Source organism: Rhinoderma darwinii, chromosome 1 (genome assembly GCF_050947455.1).
Source record: "Rhinoderma darwinii isolate aRhiDar2 chromosome 1, aRhiDar2.hap1, whole genome shotgun sequence".
Classification (NCBI taxonomy): domain Eukaryota; kingdom Metazoa; phylum Chordata; class Amphibia; order Anura; family Rhinodermatidae; genus Rhinoderma; species Rhinoderma darwinii.
The window spans coordinates 201,270,870-201,293,008 of NC_134687.1; the positions used below are offsets into that span (position 1 = coordinate 201,270,870).

The 22,139-nt window shown below is 33.7% G+C and overlaps 17 non-coding genes across 17 annotated transcripts; all 17 read right to left on the reverse strand.

Moving 5' to 3' along the window:
* Window positions 1–775: 775 nt before the first annotated feature.
* Window positions 776–848, reverse strand: TRNAK-UUU (transfer RNA lysine (anticodon UUU)). The gene has a single exon. It is a non-coding gene; the product is annotated as a tRNA-Lys (tRNA).
* A 1,080-nt stretch (window positions 849–1,928) lies between these two features.
* Window positions 1,929–2,001, reverse strand: TRNAK-UUU (transfer RNA lysine (anticodon UUU)). Its single transcript has one exon. It is a non-coding gene; the product is annotated as a tRNA-Lys (tRNA).
* Window positions 2,002–3,081: 1,080 nt separating this feature from the next.
* Window positions 3,082–3,154, reverse strand: TRNAK-UUU (transfer RNA lysine (anticodon UUU)). The gene has a single exon. It is a non-coding gene; the product is annotated as a tRNA-Lys (tRNA).
* A 1,080-nt stretch (window positions 3,155–4,234) lies between these two features.
* TRNAK-UUU (transfer RNA lysine (anticodon UUU)) lies at window positions 4,235–4,307 on the reverse strand. Its single transcript has one exon. It is a non-coding gene; the product is annotated as a tRNA-Lys (tRNA).
* A 1,080-nt stretch (window positions 4,308–5,387) lies between these two features.
* Window positions 5,388–5,460, reverse strand: TRNAK-UUU (transfer RNA lysine (anticodon UUU)). Its single transcript has one exon. It is a non-coding gene; the product is annotated as a tRNA-Lys (tRNA).
* Window positions 5,461–6,540: 1,080 nt separating this feature from the next.
* Window positions 6,541–6,613, reverse strand: TRNAK-UUU (transfer RNA lysine (anticodon UUU)). The gene has a single exon. It is a non-coding gene; the product is annotated as a tRNA-Lys (tRNA).
* A 2,204-nt stretch (window positions 6,614–8,817) lies between these two features.
* On the reverse strand, window positions 8,818–8,890 carry TRNAK-UUU (transfer RNA lysine (anticodon UUU)). The gene has a single exon. It is a non-coding gene; the product is annotated as a tRNA-Lys (tRNA).
* A 1,080-nt stretch (window positions 8,891–9,970) lies between these two features.
* TRNAK-UUU (transfer RNA lysine (anticodon UUU)) lies at window positions 9,971–10,043 on the reverse strand. Its single transcript has one exon. It is a non-coding gene; the product is annotated as a tRNA-Lys (tRNA).
* Window positions 10,044–12,247: 2,204 nt separating this feature from the next.
* TRNAK-UUU (transfer RNA lysine (anticodon UUU)) lies at window positions 12,248–12,320 on the reverse strand. The gene has a single exon. It is a non-coding gene; the product is annotated as a tRNA-Lys (tRNA).
* A 1,080-nt stretch (window positions 12,321–13,400) lies between these two features.
* TRNAK-UUU (transfer RNA lysine (anticodon UUU)) lies at window positions 13,401–13,473 on the reverse strand. The gene has a single exon. It is a non-coding gene; the product is annotated as a tRNA-Lys (tRNA).
* A 1,079-nt stretch (window positions 13,474–14,552) lies between these two features.
* TRNAK-UUU (transfer RNA lysine (anticodon UUU)) lies at window positions 14,553–14,625 on the reverse strand. Its single transcript has one exon. It is a non-coding gene; the product is annotated as a tRNA-Lys (tRNA).
* A 1,080-nt stretch (window positions 14,626–15,705) lies between these two features.
* Window positions 15,706–15,778, reverse strand: TRNAK-UUU (transfer RNA lysine (anticodon UUU)). The gene has a single exon. It is a non-coding gene; the product is annotated as a tRNA-Lys (tRNA).
* A 1,080-nt stretch (window positions 15,779–16,858) lies between these two features.
* Window positions 16,859–16,931, reverse strand: TRNAK-UUU (transfer RNA lysine (anticodon UUU)). Its single transcript has one exon. It is a non-coding gene; the product is annotated as a tRNA-Lys (tRNA).
* Window positions 16,932–18,011: 1,080 nt separating this feature from the next.
* On the reverse strand, window positions 18,012–18,084 carry TRNAK-UUU (transfer RNA lysine (anticodon UUU)). The gene has a single exon. It is a non-coding gene; the product is annotated as a tRNA-Lys (tRNA).
* A 1,080-nt stretch (window positions 18,085–19,164) lies between these two features.
* On the reverse strand, window positions 19,165–19,237 carry TRNAK-UUU (transfer RNA lysine (anticodon UUU)). The gene has a single exon. It is a non-coding gene; the product is annotated as a tRNA-Lys (tRNA).
* A 1,080-nt stretch (window positions 19,238–20,317) lies between these two features.
* TRNAK-UUU (transfer RNA lysine (anticodon UUU)) lies at window positions 20,318–20,390 on the reverse strand. The gene has a single exon. It is a non-coding gene; the product is annotated as a tRNA-Lys (tRNA).
* A 1,080-nt stretch (window positions 20,391–21,470) lies between these two features.
* TRNAK-UUU (transfer RNA lysine (anticodon UUU)) lies at window positions 21,471–21,543 on the reverse strand. Its single transcript has one exon. It is a non-coding gene; the product is annotated as a tRNA-Lys (tRNA).
* Window positions 21,544–22,139: the final 596 nt, after the last annotated feature.

Consider the following 22,139-nt stretch of genomic DNA (forward strand, 5'->3'; position numbering starts at 1 on the left):
TTTTTCAAAAAACTTACACTTGCACAGGTACCCTCAGATTGAAAGTGTGATGCTCTATCAACTAAACTATCCAGGCCCTATAAAACAAATAATGTGCAGGATAATTGATGATTTTCTCCTTATAATTTATATTTTGAGCTACAGATCTGTTATGTATAGTTTCAAATTTTACCTAGAGAAGGGGAAACTATGATTTCTTATTGTCTGGACAAAGTCATCTAGGCTGCTAAAGTTAAAGGTGTTAAGTTATTTGTTAGATCATACAGATTAATTTTCTTAAAACATAAAGCTAACTTTTTAAGTTGATATCCAAGAAATGTTGAGAGCATGGAACTTGTCTTAGTTTCAAAGAGGGTTTCAGTCATAGATAAGTGATAGATTGTTTTTTCAAAAGACTCATGCCTGGACAGGCACCCTCAGATTAAAAGTGTGATGCTCTACCAACTAAACTATCCAGGCTCTATAAAACACAAAAATATGCAAGAAAATCGATGAAATTGTCCTCACTTATATTTTGAGCTATAGCGCTGTTATACTGTATACGCTTTCAAATTCTACTTTTCAGAAGGGAAAAGTATAATTTCATCTTGTCTTAATGAAATCCTCTAGGCTGCTAAAGTTTGAGGATTCAAGACCTCATTAGATCATACAGAATTCTATCCTTAAGACACAAAGTTACAACTTTAATCTGATATCCAAGAAATTTTGAGAGCATGAAAAGTATATAATATTGCAATCACCAATAAGTGAAAAGTCTGGTTTTCTACAAGAGGCACGCATGAACAGGGACTTGAACCCTGGACCCTCAGATTAAAAGTCTGATGCTCTACCGACTGAGCTATCCAGGCTCTGCAAAACTAAAACATGTGCGGGAAAGTTGGCGTTTCTCTCCTTCTCAAATATATTCTGGACTACAACGCTTTTTTACGTGTTTTCAGAGGTCACTTAGAAAAAGAAAAGTATAAACTTATTTTGACTTGATAAAATCATCTACGGGGCTAAAGTTTAAACAGTCAAGACATTGTTAGATTATACAGTTTTCTTTTTTTAGGGCATAAAGTTACAATTTTGTTCTGACATCCAAGAAATCTTAAAAGAATGGACTAGTTCTTAGTTTCAAAGAGAGTTTTAGTCATGGATAAGTGATAGGTTGTTTTTCAAAAAACTTACACTTGCACAGGTACCCTCAGATTGAAAGTGTGATGCTCTATCAACTAAACTATCCAGGCCCTATAAAACAAATAATGTGCAGGATAATTGATGATTTTCTCCTTATAATTTATATTTTGAGCTACAGATCTGTTATGTATAGTTTCAAATTTTAACTAGAGAAGGGGAAACTATGATTTCTTATTGTCTGGACAAAGTCATCTAGGCTGCTAAAGTTAAAGGTGTTAAGTTATTTGTTAGATCATACAGATTAATTTTCTTAAAACATAAAGCTAACTTTTTAAGTTGATATCCAAGAAATTTTGAGAGCATGGAACTTGTCTTAGTTTCAAAGAGGGTTTCAGTCATAGATAAGTGATAGATTGTTTTTTCAAAAGACTCATGCCTGGACAGGCACCCTCAGATTAAAACTGTGATGCTCTACCAACTAAACTATCCAGGCTCTATAAAACACAAAAATATGCAAGAAAATCGATGAAATTGTCCTCACTTATATTTTGAGCTATAGCGCTGTTATACTGTATACGCTTTCAAATTCTACTTTTCAGAAGGGAAAAGTATAATTTCATCTTGTCTTAATGAAATCCTCTAGGCTGCTAAAGTTTGAGGATTCAAGACCTCATTAGATCATACAGAATTCTATCCTTAAGACACAAAGTTACAACTTTAATCTGATATCCAAGAAATTTTGAGAGCATGAAAAGTATATAATATTGCAATCACCAATAAGTGAAAAGTCTGGTTTTCTACAAGAGGCACGCCTGAACGGGGACTTGAACCCTGGACCCTCAGATTAAAAGTCTGATGCTCTACCGACTGAGCTATCCAGGCTCTGCCAAACTAAGACATGTGCGGGAAAGTTGGCGTTTCTCTCCTTCTCAAATATATTCTGGACTACAACGCTTTTTTACGTGTTTTCAGAGGTCACTTAGAAAAAGAAAAGTATAAACTTATTTTGACTTGATAAAATCATCTACGGGGCTAAAGTTTAAACAGTCAAGACATTGTTAGATTATACAGTTTTCTTTTTTTAGGGCATAAAGTTACAATTTTGTTCTGACATCCAAGAAATCTTAAAAGAATGGACTAGTTCTTAGTTTCAAAGAGAGTTTTAGTCATGGATAAGTGATAGGTTGTTTTTCAAAAAACTTACACTTGCACAGGTACCCTCAGATTGAAAGTGTGATGCTCTATCAACTAAACTATCCAGGCCCTATAAAACAAATAATGTGCAGGATAATTGATGATTTTCTCCTTATAATTTATATTTTGAGCTACAGATCTGTTATGTATAGTTTCAAATTTTACCTAGAGAAGGGGAAACTATGATTTCTTATTGTCTGGACAAAGTCATCTAGGCTGCTAAAGTTAAAGGTGTTAAGTTATTTGTTAGATCATACAGATTAATTTTCTTAAAACATAAAGCTAACTTTTTAAGTTGATATCCAAGAAATGTTGAGAGCATGGAACTTGTCTTAGTTTCAAAGAGGGTTTCAGTCATAGATAAGTGATAGATTGTTTTTTCAAAAGACTCATGCCTGGACAGGCACCCTCAGATTAAAAGTGTGATGCTCTACCAACTAAACTATCCAGGCTCTATAAAACACAAAAATATGCAAGAAAATCGATGAAATTGTCCTCACTTATATTTTGAGCTATAGCGCTGTTATACTGTATACGCTTTCAAATTCTACTTTTCAGAAGGGAAAAGTATAATTTCATCTTGTCTTAATGAAATCCTCTAGGCTGCTAAAGTTTGAGGATTCAAGACCTCATTAGATCATACAGAATTCTATCCTTAAGACACAAAGTTACAACTTTAATCTGATATCCAAGAAATTTTGAGAGCATGAAAAGTATATAATATTGCAATCACCAATAAGTGAAAAGTCTGGTTTTCTACAAGAGGCACGCATGAACAGGGACTTGAACCCTGGACCCTCAGATTAAAAGTCTGATGCTCTACCGACTGAGCTATCCAGGCTCTGCAAAACTAAAACATGTGCGGGAAAGTTGGCGTTTCTCTCCTTCTCAAATATATTCTGGACTACAACGCTTTTTTACGTGTTTTCAGAGGTCACTTAGAAAAAGAAAAGTATAAACTTATTTTGACTTGATAAAATCATCTACGGGGCTAAAGTTTAAACAGTCAAGACATTGTTAGATTATACAGTTTTCTTTTTTTAGGGCATAAAGTTACAATTTTGTTCTGACATCCAAGAAATCTTAAAAGAATGGACTAGTTCTTAGTTTCAAAGAGAGTTTTAGTCATGGATAAGTGATAGGTTGTTTTTCAAAAAACTTACACTTGCACAGGTACCCTCAGATTGAAAGTGTGATGCTCTATCAACTAAACTATCCAGGCCCTATAAAACAAATAATGTGCAGGATAATTGATGATTTTCTCCTTATAATTTATATTTTGAGCTACAGATCTGTTATGTATAGTTTCAAATTTTAACTAGAGAAGGGGAAACTATGATTTCTTATTGTCTGGACAAAGTCATCTAGGCTGCTAAAGTTAAAGGTGTTAAGTTATTTGTTAGATCATACAGATTAATTTTCTTAAAACATAAAGCTAACTTTTTAAGTTGATATCCAAGAAATTTTGAGAGCATGGAACTTGTCTTAGTTTCAAAGAGGGTTTCAGTCATAGATAAGTGATAGATTGTTTTTTCAAAAGACTCATGCCTGGACAGGCACCCTCAGATTAAAAGTGTGATGCTCTACTAACTAAACTATCCAGGCTCTATAAAACACAAAAATATGCAAGAAAATCGATGAAATTGTCCTCACTTATATTTTGAGCTATAGCGCTGTTATACTGTATACGCTTTCAAATTCTACTTTTCAGAAGGGAAAAGTATAATTTCATCTTGTCTTAATGAAATGCTCTAGGCTGCTAAAGTTTGAGGATTCAAGACCTCATTAGATCATACAGAATTCTATCCTTAAGACACAAAGTTACAACTTTAATCTGATATCCAAGAAATTTTGAGAGCATGAAATGTATATAATATTGCAATCACCAATAAGTGAAAAGTCTGGTTTTCTACAAGAGACACGCCTGAACAGGGACTTGAACCCTGGACCCTCAGATTAAAAGTCTGATGCTCTACCGACTGAGCTATCCAGGCTCTGCAAAACGAAGACATGTGCGGGAAAGTTGGCGTTTCTCTCCTTCTCAAATATATTCTGGACTACAACGCTTTTTTACGTGTTTTCAGAGGTCACTTAGAAAAAGAAAAGTATAAACTTATTTTGACTTGATAAAATCATCTACGGGGCTAAAGTTTAAACAGTCAAGACATTGTTAGATTATACAGTTTTCTTTTTTTAGGGCATAAAGTTACAATTTTGTTCTGACATCCAAGAAATCTTAAAAGAATGGACTAGTTCTTAGTTTCAAAGAGAGTTTTAGTCATGGATAAGTGATAGGTTGTTTTTCAAAAAACTTACACTTGCACAGGTACCCTCAGATTGAAAGTGTGATGCTCTATCAACTAAACTATCCAGGCCCTATAAAACAAATAATGTGCAGGATAATTGATGATTTTCTCCTTATAATTTATATTTTGAGCTACAGATCTGTTATGTATAGTTTCAAATTTTACCTAGAGAAGGGGAAACTATGATTTCTTATTGTCTGGACAAAGTCATCTAGGCTGCTAAAGTTAAAGGTGTTAAGTTATTTGTTAGATCATACAGATTAATTTTCTTAAAACATAAAGCTAACTTTTTAAGTTGATATCCAAGAAATGTTGAGAGCATGGAACTTGTCTTAGTTTCAAAGAGGGTTTCAGTCATAGATAAGTGATAGATTGTTTTTTCAAAAGACTCATGCCTGGACAGGCACCCTCAGATTAAAAGTGTGATGCTCTACCAACTAAACTATCCAGGCTCTATAAAACACAAAAATATGCAAGAAAATCGATGAAATTGTCCTCACTTATATTTTGAGCTATAGCGCTGTTATACTGTATATGCTTTCAAATTCTACTTTTCAGAAGGGAAAAGTATAATTTCATCTTGTCTTAATGAAATCCTCTAGGCTGCTAAAGTTTGAGGATTCAAGACCTCATTAGATCATACAGAATTCTATCCTTAAGACACAAAGTTACAACTTGAATCTGATATCCAAGAAATTTTGAGAGCATGAAATGTATATAATATTGCAATCACCAATAAGTGAAAAGTCTGGTTTTCTACAAGAGACACGCCTGAACAGGGACTTGAACCCTGGACCCTCAGATTAAAAATCTGATGCTCTACCGACTGAGCTATCCAGGCTCGGCAAAACTAAGACATGTGCGGGAAAGTTGGCGTTTCTCTCCTTCTCAAATATATTCTGGACTACAACGCTTTTTTACGTGTTTTCAGAGGTCACTTAGAAAAAGAAAAGTATAAACTTATTTTGACTTGATAAAATCATCTACGGGGCTAAAGTTTAAACAGTCAAGACATTGTTAGATTATACAGTTTTCTTTTTTTAGGGCATAAAGTTACAATTTTGTTCTGACATCCAAGAAATCTTAAAAGAATGGACTAGTTCTTAGTTTCAAAGAGAGTTTTAGTCATGGATAAGTGATAGGTTGTTTTTCCAAAAACTTACACTTGCACAGGTACCCTCAGATTGAAAGTGTGATGCTCTATCAACTAAACTATCCAGGCCCTATAAAACAAATAATGTGCAGGATAATTGATGATTTTCTCCTTATAATTGATATTTTGAGCTACAGATCTCTTATGTATAGTTTCAAATTTTACCTAGAGAAGGGGAAACTATGATTTCTTATTGTCTGGACAAAGTCATCTAGGCTGCTAAAGTTAAAGGTGTTAAGTTATTTGTTAGATCATACAGATTAATTTTCTTAAAACATAAAGCTAACTTTTTAAGTTGATATCCAAGAAATTTTGAGAGCATGGAACTTGTCTTAGTTTCAAAGAGGGTTTCAGTCATAGATAAGTGATAGATTGTTTTTTCAAAAGACTCATGCCTGGACAGGCACCCTCAGATTAAAAGTGTGATGCTCTACTAACTAAACTATCCAGGCTCTATAAAACACAAAAATATGCAAGAAAATCGATGAAATTGTCCTCACTTATATTTTGAGCTATAGCGCTGTTATACTGTATACGCTTTCAAATTCTACTTTTCAGAAGGGAAAAGTATAATTTCATCTTGTCTTAATGAAATCCTCTAGGCTGCTAAAGTTTGAGGATTCAAGACCTCATTAGATCATACAGAATTCTATCCTTAAGACACAAAGTTACAACTTTAATCTGATATCCAAGAAATTTTGACAGCGTGAAATGTATATAATATTGCAATCACCAATAAGTGAAAAGTCTGGTTTTCTACAAGAGACACGCCTGAACAGGGACTTGAACCCTGGACCCTCAGATTAAAAGTCTGATGCTCTACCAACTGAGCTATCCAGGCTCTGCAAAACTAAGACATGTGCGGGAAAGTTGGCGTTTCTCTCCTTCTCAAATATATTCTGGACTACAACGCTTTTTTACGTGTTTTCAGAGGTCACTTAGAAAAAGAAAAGTATAAACTTATTTTGACTTGATAAAATCATCTACGGGGCTAAAGTTTAAACAGTCAAGACATTGTTAGATTATACAGTTTTCTTTTTTTAGGGCATAAAGTTACAATTTTGTTCTGACATCCAAGAAATCTTAAAAGAATGGACTAGTTCTTAGTTTCAAAGAGAGTTTTAGTCATGGATAAGTGATAGGTTGTTTTTCCAAAAACTTACACTTGCACAGGTACCCTCAGATTGAAAGTGTGATGCTCTATCAACTAAACTATCCAGGCCCTATAAAACAAATAATGTGCAGGATAATTGATGATTTTCTCCTTATAATTTATATTTTGAGCTACAGATCTGTTATGTATAGTTTCAAATTTTACCTAGAGAAGGGGAAACTATGATTTCTTATTGTCTGGACAAAGTCATCTAGGCTGCTAAAGTTAAAGGTGTTAAGTTATTTGTTAGATCATACAGATTAATTTTCTTAAAACATAAAGCTAACTTTTTAAGTTGATATCCAAGAAATTTTGAGAGCATGGAACTTGTTTTAGTTTCAAAGAGGGTTTCAGTCATAGATAAGTGATAGATTGTTTTTTCAAAAGACTCATGCCTGGACAGGCACCCTCAGATTAAAAGTGTGATGCTCTACTAACTAAACTATCCAGGCTCTATAAAACACAAAAATATGCAAGAAAATCGATGAAATTGTCCTCACTTATATTTTGAGCTATAGCGCTGTTATACTGTATACGCTTTCAAATTCTACTTTTCAGAAGGGAAAAGTATAATTTCATCTTGTCTTAATGAAATCCTCTAGGCTGCTAAAGTTTGAGGATTCAAGACCTCATTAGATCATACAGAATTCTTTCCTTAAGACACAAAGTTACAACTTTAATCTGATATCCAAGAAATTTTGACAGCGTGAAATGTATATAATATTGCAATCACCAATAAGTGAAAAGTCTGGTTTTCTACAAGAGACCCTCAGATTAAAAGTCTGATGCTCTACCGACTGAGCTATCCAGGATCTGCAAAACTAAGACATGTGCGGGAAAGTTGGCGTTTCTCTCCTTCTCAAATATATTCTGGACTACAACGCTTTTTTACGTGTTTTCAGAGGTCACTTAGAAAAAGAAAAGTATAAACTTATTTTGACTTGATAAAATCATCTACGGGGCTAAAGTTTAAACAGTCAAGACATTGTTAGATTATACAGTTTTCTTTTTTTAGGGCATAAAGTTACAATTTTGTTCTGACATCCAAGAAATCTTAAAAGAATGGACTAGTTCTTAGTTTCAAAGAGAGTTTTAGTCATGGATAAGTGATAGGTTGTTTTTCCAAAAACTTACACTTGCACAGGTACCCTCAGATTGAAAGTGTGATGCTCTATCAACTAAACTATCCAGGCCCTATAAAACAAATAATGTGCAGGATAATTGATGATTTTCTCCTTATAATTGATATTTTGAGCTACAGATCTGTTATGTATAGTTTCAAATTTTACCTAGAGAAGGGGAAACTATGATTTCTTATTGTCTGGACAAAGTCATCTAGGCTGCTAAAGTTAAAGGTGTTAAGTTATTTGTTAGATCATACAGATTAATTTTCTTAAAACATAAAGCTAACTTTTTAAGTTGATATCCAAGAAATTTTGAGAGCATGGAACTTGTTTTAGTTTCAAAGAGGGTTTCAGTCATAGATAAGTGATAGATTGTTTTTTCAAAAGACTCATGCCTGGACAGGCACCCTCAGATTAAAAGTGTGATGCTCTACTAACTAAACTATCCAGGCTCTATAAAACACAAAAATATGCAAGAAAATCGATGAAATTGTCCTCACTTATATTTTGAGCTATAGCGCTGTTATACTGTATACGCTTTCAAATTCTACTTTTCAGAAGGGAAAAGTATAATTTCATCTTGTCTTAATGAAATCCTCTAGGCTGCTAAAGTTTGAGGATTCAAGACCTCATTAGATCATACAGAATTCTATCCTTAAGACACAAAGTTACAACTTTAATCTGATATCCAAGAAATTTTGAGAGCATGAAATGTATATAATATTGCAATCACCAATAAGTGAAAAATCTGGTTTTCTACAAGAGACACGCCTGAACAGGGACTTGAACCCTGGACCCTCAGATTAAAAGTCTGATGCTCTACCGACTGAGCTATCCAGGATCTGCCAAACTAAGACATGTGCGGGAAAGTTGGCGTTTCTCTCCTTCTCAAATATATTCTGGACTACAACGCTTTTTTACGTGTTTTCAGAGGTCACTTAGAAAAAGAAAAGTATAAACTTATTTTGACTTGATAAAATCATCTACGGGGCTAAAGTTTAAACAGTCAAGACATTGTTAGATTATACAGTTTTCTTTTTTTAGGGCATAAAGTTACAATTTTGTTCTAACATCCAAGAAATCTTAAAAGAATGGACTAGTTCTTAGTTTCAAAGAGAGTTTTAGTCATGGATAAGTGATAGGTTGTTTTTCCAAAAACTTACACTTGCACAGGTACCCTCAGATTGAAAGTGTGATGCTCTATCAACTAAACTATCCAGGCCCTATAAAACAAATAATGTGCAGGATAATTGATGATTTTCTCCTTATAATTGATATTTTGAGCTACAGATCTGTTATGTATAGTTTCAAATTTTACCTAGAGAAGGGGAAACTATGATTTCTTATTGTCTGGACAAAGTCATCTAGGCTGCTAAAGTTAAAGGTGTTAAGTTATTTGTTAGATCATACAGATTAATTTTCTTAAAACATAAAGCTAACTTTTTAAGTTGATATCCAAGAAATTTTGAGAGCATGGAACTTGTCTTAGTTTCAAAGAGGGTTTCAGTCATAGATAAGTGATAGATTGTTTTTTCAAAAGACTCATGCCTGGACAGGCACCCTCAGATTAAAAGTGTGATGCTCTACTAACTAAACTATCCAGGCTCTATAAAACACAAAAATATGCAAGAAAATCGATGAAATTGTCCTCACTTATATTTTGAGCTATAGCGCTGTTATACTGTATACGCTTTCAAATTCTACTTTTCAGAAGGGAAAAGTATAATTTCATCTTGTCTTAATGAAATCCTCTAGGCTGCTAAAGTTTGAGGATTCAAGACCTCATTAGATCATACAGAATTCTATCCTTAAGACACAAAGTTACAACTTTAATCTGATATCCAAGAAATTTTGAGAGCATGAAATGTATATAATATTGCAATCACCAATAAGTGAAAAGTCTGGTTTTCTACAAGAGACACGCCTGAACAGGGACTTGAACCCTGGACCCTCAGATTAAAAGTCTGATGCTCTACCGACTGAGCTATCCAGGCTCTGCAAAACGAAGACATGTGCGGGAAAGTTGGCGTTTCTCTCCTTCTCAAATATATTCTGGACTACAACGCTTTTTTACGTGTTTTCAGAGGTCACTTAGAAAAAGAAAAGTATAAACTTATTTTGACTTGATAAAATCATCTACGGGGCTAAAGTTTAAACAGTCAAGACATTGTTAGATTATACAGTTTTCTTTTTTTAGGGCATAAAGTTACAATTTTGTTCTGACATCCAAGAAATCTTAAAAGAATGGACTAGTTCTTAGTTTCAAAGAGAGTTTTAGTCATGGATAAGTGATAGGTTGTTTTTCCAAAAACTTACACTTGCACAGGTACCCTCAGATTGAAAGTGTGATGCTCTATCAACTAAACTATCCAGGCCCTATAAAACAAATAATGTGCAGGATAATTGATGATTTTCTCCTTATAATTTATATTTTGAGCTACAGATCTGTTATGTATAGTTTCAAATTTTACCTAGAGAAGGGGAAACTATGATTTCTTATTGTCTGGACAAAGTCATCTAGGCTGCTAAAGTTAAAGGTGTTAAGTTATTTGTTAGATCATACAGATTAATTTTCTTAAAACATAAAGCTAACTTTTTAAGTTGATATCCAAGAAATTTTGAGAGCATGGAACTTGTTTTAGTTTCAAAGAGGGTTTCAGTCATAGATAAGTGATAGATTGTTTTTTCAAAAGACTCATGCCTGGACAGGCACCCTCAGATTAAAAGTGTGATGCTCTACTAACTAAACTATCCAGGCTCTATAAAACACAAAAATATGCAAGAAAATCGATGAAATTGTCCTCACTTATATTTTGAGCTATAGCGCTGTTATACTGTATACGCTTTCAAATTCTACTTTTCAGAAGGGAAAAGTATAATTTCATCTTGTCTTAATGAAATCCTCTAGGCTGCTAAAGTTTGAGGATTCAAGACCTCATTAGATCATACAGAATTCTTTCCTTAAGACACAAAGTTACAACTTTAATCTGATATCCAAGAAATTTTGACAGCGTGAAATGTATATAATATTGCAATCACCAATAAGTGAAAAGTCTGGTTTTCTACAAGAGACCCTCAGATTAAAAGTCTGATGCTCTACCGACTGAGCTATCCAGGATCTGCAAAACTAAGACATGTGCGGGAAAGTTGGCGTTTCTCTCCTTCTCAAATATATTCTGGACTACAACGCTTTTTTACGTGTTTTCAGAGGTCACTTAGAAAAAGAAAAGTATAAACTTATTTTGACTTGATAAAATCATCTACGGGGCTAAAGTTTAAACAGTCAAGACATTGTTAGATTATACAGTTTTCTTTTTTTAGGGCATAAAGTTACAATTTTGTTCTGACATCCAAGAAATCTTAAAAGAATGGACTAGTTCTTAGTTTCAAAGAGAGTTTTAGTCATGGATAAGTGATAGGTTGTTTTTCCAAAAACTTACACTTGCACAGGTACCCTCAGATTGAAAGTGTGATGCTCTATCAACTAAACTATCCAGGCCCTATAAAACAAATAATGTGCAGGATAATTGATGATTTTCTCCTTATAATTGATATTTTGAGCTACAGATCTGTTATGTATAGTTTCAAATTTTACCTAGAGAAGGGGAAACTATGATTTCTTATTGTCTGGACAAAGTCATCTAGGCTGCTAAAGTTAAAGGTGTTAAGTTATTTGTTAGATCATACAGATTAATTTTCTTAAAACATAAAGCTAACTTTTTAAGTTGATATCCAAGAAATTTTGAGAGCATGGAACTTGTTTTAGTTTCAAAGAGGGTTTCAGTCATAGATAAGTGATAGATTGTTTTTTCAAAAGACTCATGCCTGGACAGGCACCCTCAGATTAAAAGTGTGATGCTCTACTAACTAAACTATCCAGGCTCTATAAAACACAAAAATATGCAAGAAAATCGATGAAATTGTCCTCACTTATATTTTGAGCTATAGCGCTGTTATACTGTATACGCTTTCAAATTCTACTTTTCAGAAGGGAAAAGTATAATTTCATCTTGTCTTAATGAAATCCTCTAGGCTGCTAAAGTTTGAGGATTCAAGACCTCATTAGATCATACAGAATTCTATCCTTAAGACACAAAGTTACAACTTTAATCTGATATCCAAGAAATTTTGAGAGCATGAAATGTATATAATATTGCAATCACCAATAAGTGAAAAATCTGGTTTTCTACAAGAGACACGCCTGAACAGGGACTTGAACCCTGGACCCTCAGATTAAAAGTCTGATGCTCTACCGACTGAGCTATCCAGGATCTGCCAAACTAAGACATGTGCGGGAAAGTTGGCGTTTCTCTCCTTCTCAAATATATTCTGGACTACAACGCTTTTTTACGTGTTTTCAGAGGTCACTTAGAAAAAGAAAAGTATAAACTTATTTTGACTTGATAAAATCATCTACGGGGCTAAAGTTTAAACAGTCAAGACATTGTTAGATTATACAGTTTTCTTTTTTTAGGGCATAAAGTTACAATTTTGTTCTAACATCCAAGAAATCTTAAAAGAATGGACTAGTTCTTAGTTTCAAAGAGAGTTTTAGTCATGGATAAGTGATAGGTTGTTTTTCCAAAAACTTACACTTGCACAGGTACCCTCAGATTGAAAGTGTGATGCTCTATCAACTAAACTATCCAGGCCCTATAAAACAAATAATGTGCAGGATAATTGATGATTTTCTCCTTATAATTGATATTTTGAGCTACAGATCTGTTATGTATAGTTTCAAATTTTACCTAGAGAAGGGGAAACTATGATTTCTTATTGTCTGGACAAAGTCATCTAGGCTGCTAAAGTTAAAGGTGTTAAGTTATTTGTTAGATCATACAGATTAATTTTCTTAAAACATAAAGCTAACTTTTTAAGTTGATATCCAAGAAATTTTGAGAGCATGGAACTTGTCTTAGTTTCAAAGAGGGTTTCAGTCATAGATAAGTGATAGATTGTTTTTTCAAAAGACTCATGCCTGGACAGGCACCCTCAGATTAAAAGTGTGATGCTCTACTAACTAAACTATCCAGGCTCTATAAAACACAAAAATATGCAAGAAAATCGATGAAATTGTCCTCACTTATATTTTGAGCTATAGCGCTGTTATACTGTATACGCTTTCAAATTCTACTTTTCAGAAGGGAAAAGTATAATTTCATCTTGTCTTAATGAAATCCTCTAGGCTGCTAAAGTTTGAGGATTCAAGACCTCATTAGATCATACAGAATTCTATCCTTAAGACACAAAGTTACAACTTTAATCTGATATCCAAGAAATTTTGAGAGCATGAAATGTATATAATATTGCAATCACCAATAAGTGAAAAGTCTGGTTTTCTACAAGAGACACGCCTGAACAGGGACTTGAACCCTGGACCCTCAGATTAAAAGTCTGATGCTCTACCGACTGAGCTATCCAGGCTCTGCAAAACGAAGACATGTGCGGGAAAGTTGGCGTTTCTCTCCTTCTCAAATATATTCTGGACTACAACGCTTTTTTACGTGTTTTCAGAGGTCACTTAGAAAAAGAAAAGTATAAACTTATTTTGACTTGATAAAATCATCTACGGGGCTAAAGTTTAAACAGTCAAGACATTGTTAGATTATACAGTTTTCTTTTTTTAGGGCATAAAGTTACAATTTTGTTCTAACATCCAAGAAATCTTAAAAGAATGGACTAGTTCTTAGTTTCAAAGAGAGTTTTAGTCATGGATAAGTGATAGGTTGTTTTTCCAAAAACTTACACTTGCACAGGTACCCTCAGATTGAAAGTGTGATGCTCTATCAACTAAACTATCCAGGCCCTATAAAACAAATAATGTGCAGGATAATTGATGATTTTCTCCTTATAATTGATATTTTGAGCTACAGATCTGTTATGTATAGTTTCAAATTTTTCCTAGAGAAGGGGAAACTATGATTTCTTATTGTCTGGACAAAGTCATCTAGGCTGCTAAAGTTAAAGGTGTTAAGTTATTTGTTAGATCATACAGATTAATTTTCTTAAAACATAAAGCTAACTTTTTAAGTTGATATCCAAGAAATTTTGAGAGCATGGAACTTGTCTTAGTTTCAAAGAGGGTTTCAGTCATAGATAAGTGATAGATTGTTTTTCAAAAGACTCATGCCTGGACAGGCACCCTCAGATTAAAAGTGTGATGCTCTACTAACTAAACTATCCAGGCTCTATAAAACACAAAAATATGCAAGAAAATCGATGAAATTGTCCTCACTTATATTTTGAGCTATAGCGCTGTTATACTGTATACGCTTTCAAATTCTACTTTTCAGAAGGGAAAAGTATAATTTCATCTTGTCTTAATGAAATCCTCTAGGCTGCTAAAGTTTGAGGATTCAAGACCTCATTAGATCATACAGAATTCTATCCTTAAGACACAAAGTTACAACTTTAATCTGATATCCAAGAAATTTTGAGAGCATGAAATGTATATAATATTGCAATCACCAATAAGTGAAAAGTCTGGTTTTCTACAAGAGACACGCCTGAACAGGGACTTGAACCCTGGACCCTCAGATTAAAAGTCTGATGCTCTACCGACTGAGCTATCCAGGCTCTGCAAAACAAAGACATGTGCGGGAAAGTTGGCGTTTCTCTCCTTCTCAAATATATTCTGGACTACAACGCTTTTTTACGTGTTTTCAGAGGTCACTTAGAAAAAGAAAAGTATAAACTTATTTTGACTTGATAAAATCATCTACGGGGCTAAAGTTTAAACAGTCAAGACATTGTTAGATTATACAGTTTTCTTTTTTTAGGGCATAAAGTTACAATTTTGTTCTGACATCCAAGAAATCTTAAAAGAATGGACTAGTTCTTAGTTTCAAAGAGAGTTTTAGTCATGGATAAGTGATAGGTTGTTTTTCAAAAAACTTACACTTGCACAGGTACCCTCAGATTGAAAGTGTGATGCTCTATCAACTAAACTATCCAGGCCCTATAAAACAAATAATGTGCAGGATAATTGATGATTTTCTCCTTATAATTTATATTTTGAGCTACAGATCTGTTATGTATAGTTTCAAATTTTACCTAGAGAAGGGGAAACTATGATTTCTTATTGTCTGGACAAAGTCATCTAGGCTGCTAAAGTTAAAGGTGTTAAGTTATTTGTTAGATCATACAGATTAATTTTCTTAAAACATAAAGCTAACTTTTTAAGTTGATATCCAAGAAATGTTGAGAGCATGGAACTTGTCTTAGTTTCAAAGAGGGTTTCAGTCATAGATAAGTGATAGATTGTTTTTTCAAAAGACTCATGCCTGGACAGGCACCCTCAGATTAAAAGTGTGATGCTCTACCAACTAAACTATCCAGGCTCTATAAAACACAAAAATATGCAAGAAAATCGATGAAATTGTCCTCACTTATATTTTGAGCTATAGCACTGTTATACTGTATACGCTTTCAAATTCTACTTTTCAGAAGGGAAAAGTATAATTTCATCTTGTCTTAATGAAATCCTCTAGGCTGCTAAAGTTTGAGGATTCAAGACCTCATTAGATCATACAGAATTCTATCCTTAAGACACAAAGTTACAACTTTAATCTGATATCCAAGAAATTTTGAGAGCATGACAAGTATATAATATTGCAATCACCAATAAGTGAAAAGTCTGGTTTTCTACAAGAGGCACGCATGAACAGGGACTTGAACCCTGGACCCTCAGATTAAAAGTCTGATGCTCTACCGACTGAGCTATCCAGGCTCTGCAAAACTAAGACATGTGCGGGAAAGTTGGCGTTTCTCTCCTTCTCAAATATATTCTGGACTACAACGCTTTTTTACGTGTTTTCAGAGGTCACTTAGAAAAAGAAAAGTATAAACTTATTTTGACTTGATAAAATCATCTACGGGGCTAAAGTTTAAACAGTCAAGACATTGTTAGATTATACAGTTTTCTTTTTTTAGGGCATAAAGTTACAATTTTGTTCTGACATCCAAGAAATCTTAAAAGAATGGACTAGTTCTTAGTTTCAAAGAGAGTTTTAGTCATGGATAAGTGATAGGTTGTTTTTCCAAAAACTTACACTTGCACAGGTACCCTCAGATTGAAAGTGTGATGCTCTATCAACTAAACTATCCAGGCCCTATAAAACAAATAATGTGCAGGATAATTGATGATTTTCTCCTTATAATTTATATTTTGAGCTACAGATCTGTTATGTATAGTTTCAAATTTTACCTAGAGAAGGGGAAACTATGATTTCTTATTGTCTGGACAAAGTCATCTAGGCTGCTAAAGTTAAAGGTGTTAAGTTATTTGTTAGATCATACAGATTAATTTTCTTAAAACATAAAGCTAACTTTTTAAGTTGATATCCAAGAAATTTTGAGAGCATGGAACTTGTTTTAGTTTCAAAGAGGGTTTCAGTCATAGATAAGTGATAGATTGTTTTTTCAAAAGACTCATGCCTGGACAGGCACCCTCAGATTAAAAGTGTGATGCTCTACTAACTAAACTATCCAGGCTCTATAAAACACAAAAATATGCAAGAAAATCGATGAAATTGTCCTCACTTATATTTTGAGCTATAGCGCTGTTATACTGTATACGCTTTCAAATTCTACTTTTCAGAAGGGAAAAGTATAATTTCATCTTGTCTTAATGAAATCCTCTAGGCTGCTAAAGTTTGAGGATTCAAGACCTCATTAGATCATACAGAATTCTTTCCTTAAGACACAAAGTTACAACTTTAATCTGATATCCAAGAAATTTTGACAGCGTGAAATGTATATAATATTGCAATCACCAATAAGTGAAAAGTCTGGTTTTCTACAAGAGACACGCCTGAACAGGGACTTGAACCCTGGACCCTCAGATTAAAAGTCTGATGCTCTACCGACTGAGCTATCCAGGCTCTGCAAAACTAAGACATGTGCGGGAAAGTTGGCGTTTCTCTCCTTCTCAAATATATTCTGGACTACAACGCTTTTTTACGTGTTTTCAGAGGTCACTTAGAAAAAGAAAAGTATAAACTTATTTTGACTTGATAAAATCATCTACGGGGCTAAAGTTTAAACAGTCAAGACATTGTTAGATTATACAGTTTTCTTTTTTTAGGGCATAAAGTTACAATTTTGTTCTGACATCCAAGAAATCTTAAAAGAATGGACTAGTTCTTAGTTTCAAAGAGAGTTTTAGTCATGGATAAGTGATAGGTTGTTTTTCAAAAAACTTACACTTGCACAGGTACCCTCAGATTGAAAGTGTGATGCTCTATCAACTAAACTATCCAGGCCCTATAAAACAAATAATGTGCAGGATAATTGATGATTTTCTCCTTATAATTTATATTTTGAGCTACAGATCTGTTATGTATAGTTTCAAATTTTACCTAGAGAAGGGGAAACTATGATTTCTTATTGTCTGGACAAAGTCATCTAGGCTGCTAAAGTTAAAGGTGTTAAGTTATTTGTTAGATCATACAGATTAATTTTCTTAAAACATAAAGCTAACTTTTTAAGTTGATATCCAAGAAATGTTGAGAGCATGGAACTTGTCTTAGTTTCAAAGAGGGTTTCAGTCATAGATAAGTGATAGATTGTTTTTTCAAAAGACTCATGCCTGGACAGGCACCCTCAGATTAAAAGTGTGATGCTCTACCAACTAAACTATCCAGGCTCTATAAAACACAAAAATATGCAAGAAAATCGATGAAATTGTCCTCACTTATATTTTGAGCTATAGCGCTGTTATACTGTATACGCTTTCAAATTCTACTTTTCAGAAGGGAAAAGTATAATTTCATCTTGTCTTAATGAAATCCTCTAGGCTGCTAAAGTTTGAGGATTCAAGACCTCATTAGATCATACAGAATTCTATCCTTAAGACACAAAGTTACAACTTTAACCTGATATCCAAGAAATTTTGAGAGCATGAAATGTATATAATATTGCAATCACCAATAAGTGAAAAGTCTGGTTTTCTACAAGAGACACGCCTGAACAGGGACTTGAACCCTGGACCCTCAGATTAAAAGTCTGATGCTCTACCGACTGAGCTATCCAGGCTCTGCAAAACTAAGACATGTGCGGGAAAGTTGGCGTTTCTCTCCTTCTCAAATATATTCTGGACTACAACGCTTTTTTACGTGTTTTCAGAGGTCACTTAGAAAAAGAAAAGTATAAACTTATTTTGACTTGATAAAATCATCTACGGGGCTAAAGTTTAAACAGTCAAGACATTGTTAGATTATACAGTTTTCTTTTTTTAGGGCATAAAGTTACAATTTTGTTCTGACATCCAAGAAATCTTAAAAGAATGGACTAGTTCTTAGTTTCAAAGAGAGTTTTAGTCATGGATAAGTGATAGGTTGTTTTTCAAAAAACTTACACTTGCACAGGTACCCTCAGATTGAAAGTGTGATGCTCTATCAACTAAACTATCCAGGCCCTATAAAACAAATAATGTGCAGGATAATTGATGATTTTCTCCTTATAATTTATATTTTGAGCTACAGATCTGTTATGTATAGTTTCAAATTTTACCTAGAGAAGGGGAAACTATGATTTCTTATTGTCTGGACAAAGTCATCTAGGCTGCTAAAGTTAAAGGTGTTAAGTTATTTGTTAGATCATACAGATTAATTTTCTTAAAACATAAAGCTAACTTTTTAAGTTGATATCCAAGAAATTTTGAGAGCATGGAACTTGTCTTAGTTTCAAAGAGGGTTTCAGTCATAGATAAGTGATAGATTGTTTTTTCAAAAGACTCATGCCTGGACAGGCACCCTCAGATTAAAAGTGTGATGCTCTACTAACTAAACTATCCAGGCTCTATAAAACACAAAAATATGCAAGAAAATCGATGAAATTGTCCTCACTTATATTTTGAGCTATAGCGCTGTTATACTGTATACGCTTTCAAATTCTACTTTTCAGAAGGGAAAAGTATAATTTCATCTTGTCTTAATGAAATCCTCTAGGCTGCTAAAGTTTGAGGATTCAAGACCTCATTAGATCATACAGAATTCTATCCTTAAGACACAAAGTTACAACTTGAATCTGATATCCAAGAAATTTTGAGAGCATGAAATGTATATAATATTGCAATCACCAATAAGTGAAAAGTCTGGTTTTCTACAAGAGACACACCTGAACAGGGACTTGAACCCTGGACCCTCAGATTAAAAGTCTGATGCTCTACCGACTGAGCTATCCAGGCTCTGCCAAACTAAGACATGTGCGGGAAAGTTGGCGTTTCTCTCCTTCTCAAATATATTCTGGACTACAACGCTTTTTTACGTGTTTTCAGAGGTCACTTAGAAAAAGAAAAGTATAAACTTATTTTGACTTGATAAAATCATCTACGGGGCTAAAGTTTAAACAGTCAAGACATTGTTAGATTATACAGTTTTCTTTTTTTAGGGCATAAAGTTACAATTTTGTTCTGACATCCAAGAAATCTTAAAAGAATGGACTAGTTCTTAGTTTCAAAGAGAGTTTTAGTCATGGATAAGTGATAGGTTGTTTTTCAAAAAACTTACACTTGCACAGGTACCCTCAGATTGAAAGTGTGATGCTCTATCAACTAAACTATCCAGGCCCTATAAAACAAATAATGTGCAGGATAATTGATGATTTTCTCCTTATAATTTATATTTTGAGCTACAGATCTGTTATGTATAGTTTCAAATTTTACCTAGAGAAGGGGAAACTATGATTTCTTATTGTCTGGACAAAGTCATCTAGGCTGCTAAAGTTAAAGGTGTTAAGTTATTTGTTAGATCATACAGATTAATTTTCTTAAAACATAAAGCTAACTTTTTAAGTTGATATCCAAGAAATGTTGAGAGCATGGAACTTGTCTTAGTTTCAAAGAGGGTTTCAGTCATAGATAAGTGATAGATTGTTTTTTCAAAAGACTCATGCCTGGACAGGCACCCTCAGATTAAAAGTGTGATGCTCTACCAACTAAACTATCCAGGCTCTATAAAACACAAAAATATGCAAGAAAATCGATGAAATTGTCCTCACTTATATTTTGAGCTATAGCACTGTTATACTGTATACGCTTTCAAATTCTACTTTTCAGAAGGGAAAAGTATAATTTCATCTTGTCTTAATGAAATCCTCTAGGCTGCTAAAGTTTGAGGATTCAAGACCTCATTAGATCATACAGAATTCTATCCTTAAGACACAAAGTTACAACTTTAATCTGATATCCAAGAAATTTTGAGAGCATGACAAGTATATAATATTGCAATCACCAATAAGTGAAAAGTCTGGTTTTCTACAAGAGGCACGCATGAACAGGGACTTGAACCCTGGACCCTCAGATTAAAAGTCTGATGCTCTACCGACTGAGCTATCCAGGCTCTGCAAAACTAAGACATGTGCGGGAAAGTTGGCGTTTCTCTCCTTCTCAAATATATTCTGGACTACAACGCTTTTTTACGTGTTTTCAGAGGTCACTTAGAAAAAGAAAAGTATAAACTTATTTTGACTTGATAAAATCATCTACGGGGCTAAAGTTTAAACAGTCAAGACATTGTTAGATTATACAGTTTTCTTTTTTTAGGGCATAAAGTTACAATTTTGTTCTGACATCCAAGAAATCTTAAAAGAATGGACTAGTTCTTAGTTTCAAAGAGAGTTTTAGTCATGGATAAGTGATAGGTTGTTTTTCCAAAAACTTACACTTGCACAGGTACCCTCAGATTGAAAGTGTGATGCTCTATCAACTAAACTATCCAGGCCCTATAAAACAAATAATGTGCAGGATAATTGATGATTTTCTCCTTATAATTTATATTTTGAGCTACAGATCTGTTATGTATAGTTTCAAATTTTACCTAGAGAAGGGGAAACTATGATTTCTTATTGTCTGGACAAAGTCATCTAGGCTGCTAAAGTTAAAGGTGTTAAGTTATTTGTTAGATCATACAGATTAATTTTCTTAAAACATAAAGCTAACTTTTTAAGTTGATATCCAAGAAATTTTGAGAGCATGGAACTTGTTTTAGTTTCAAAGAGGGTTTCAGTCATAGATAAGTGATAGATTGTTTTTTCAAAAGACTCATGCCTGGACAGGCACCCTCAGATTAAAAGTGTGATGCTCTACTAACTAAACTATCCAGGCTCTATAAAACACAAAAATATGCAAGAAAATCGATGAAATTGTCCTCACTTATATTTTGAGCTATAGCGCTGTTATACTGTATACGCTTTCAAATTCTACTTTTCAGAAGGGAAAAGTATAATTTCATCTTGTCTTAATGAAATCCTCTAGGCTGCTAAAGTTTGAGGATTCAAGACCTCATTAGATCATACAGAATTCTTTCCTTAAGACACAAAGTTACAACTTTAATCTGATATCCAAGAAATTTTGACAGCGTGAAATGTATATAATATTGCAATCACCAATAAGTGAAAAGTCTGGTTTTCTACAAGAGACACGCCTGAACAGGGACTTGAACCCTGGACCCTCAGATTAAAAGTCTGATGCTCTACCGACTGAGCTATCCAGGCTCTGCAAAACTAAGACATGTGCGGGAAAGTTGGCGTTTCTCTCCTTCTCAAATATATTCTGGACTACAACGCTTTTTTACGTGTTTTCAGAGGTCACTTAGAAAAAGAAAAGTATAAACTTATTTTGACTTGATAAAATCATCTACGGGGCTAAAGTTTAAACAGTCAAGACATTGTTAGATTATACAGTTTTCTTTTTTTAGGGCATAAAGTTACAATTTTGTTCTGACATCCAAGAAATCTTAAAAGAATGGACTAGTTCTTAGTTTCAAAGAGAGTTTTAGTCATGGATAAGTGATAGGTTGTTTTTCAAAAAACTTACACTTGCACAGGTACCCTCAGATTGAAAGTGTGATGCTCTATCAACTAAACTATCCAGGCCCTATAAAACAAATAATGTGCAGGATAATTGATGATTTTCTCCTTATAATTTATATTTTGAGCTACAGATCTGTTATGTATAGTTTCAAATTTTACCTAGAGAAGGGGAAACTATGATTTCTTATTGTCTGGACAAAGTCATCTAGGCTGCTAAAGTTAAAGGTGTTAAGTTATTTGTTAGATCATACAGATTAATTTTCTTAAAACATAAAGCT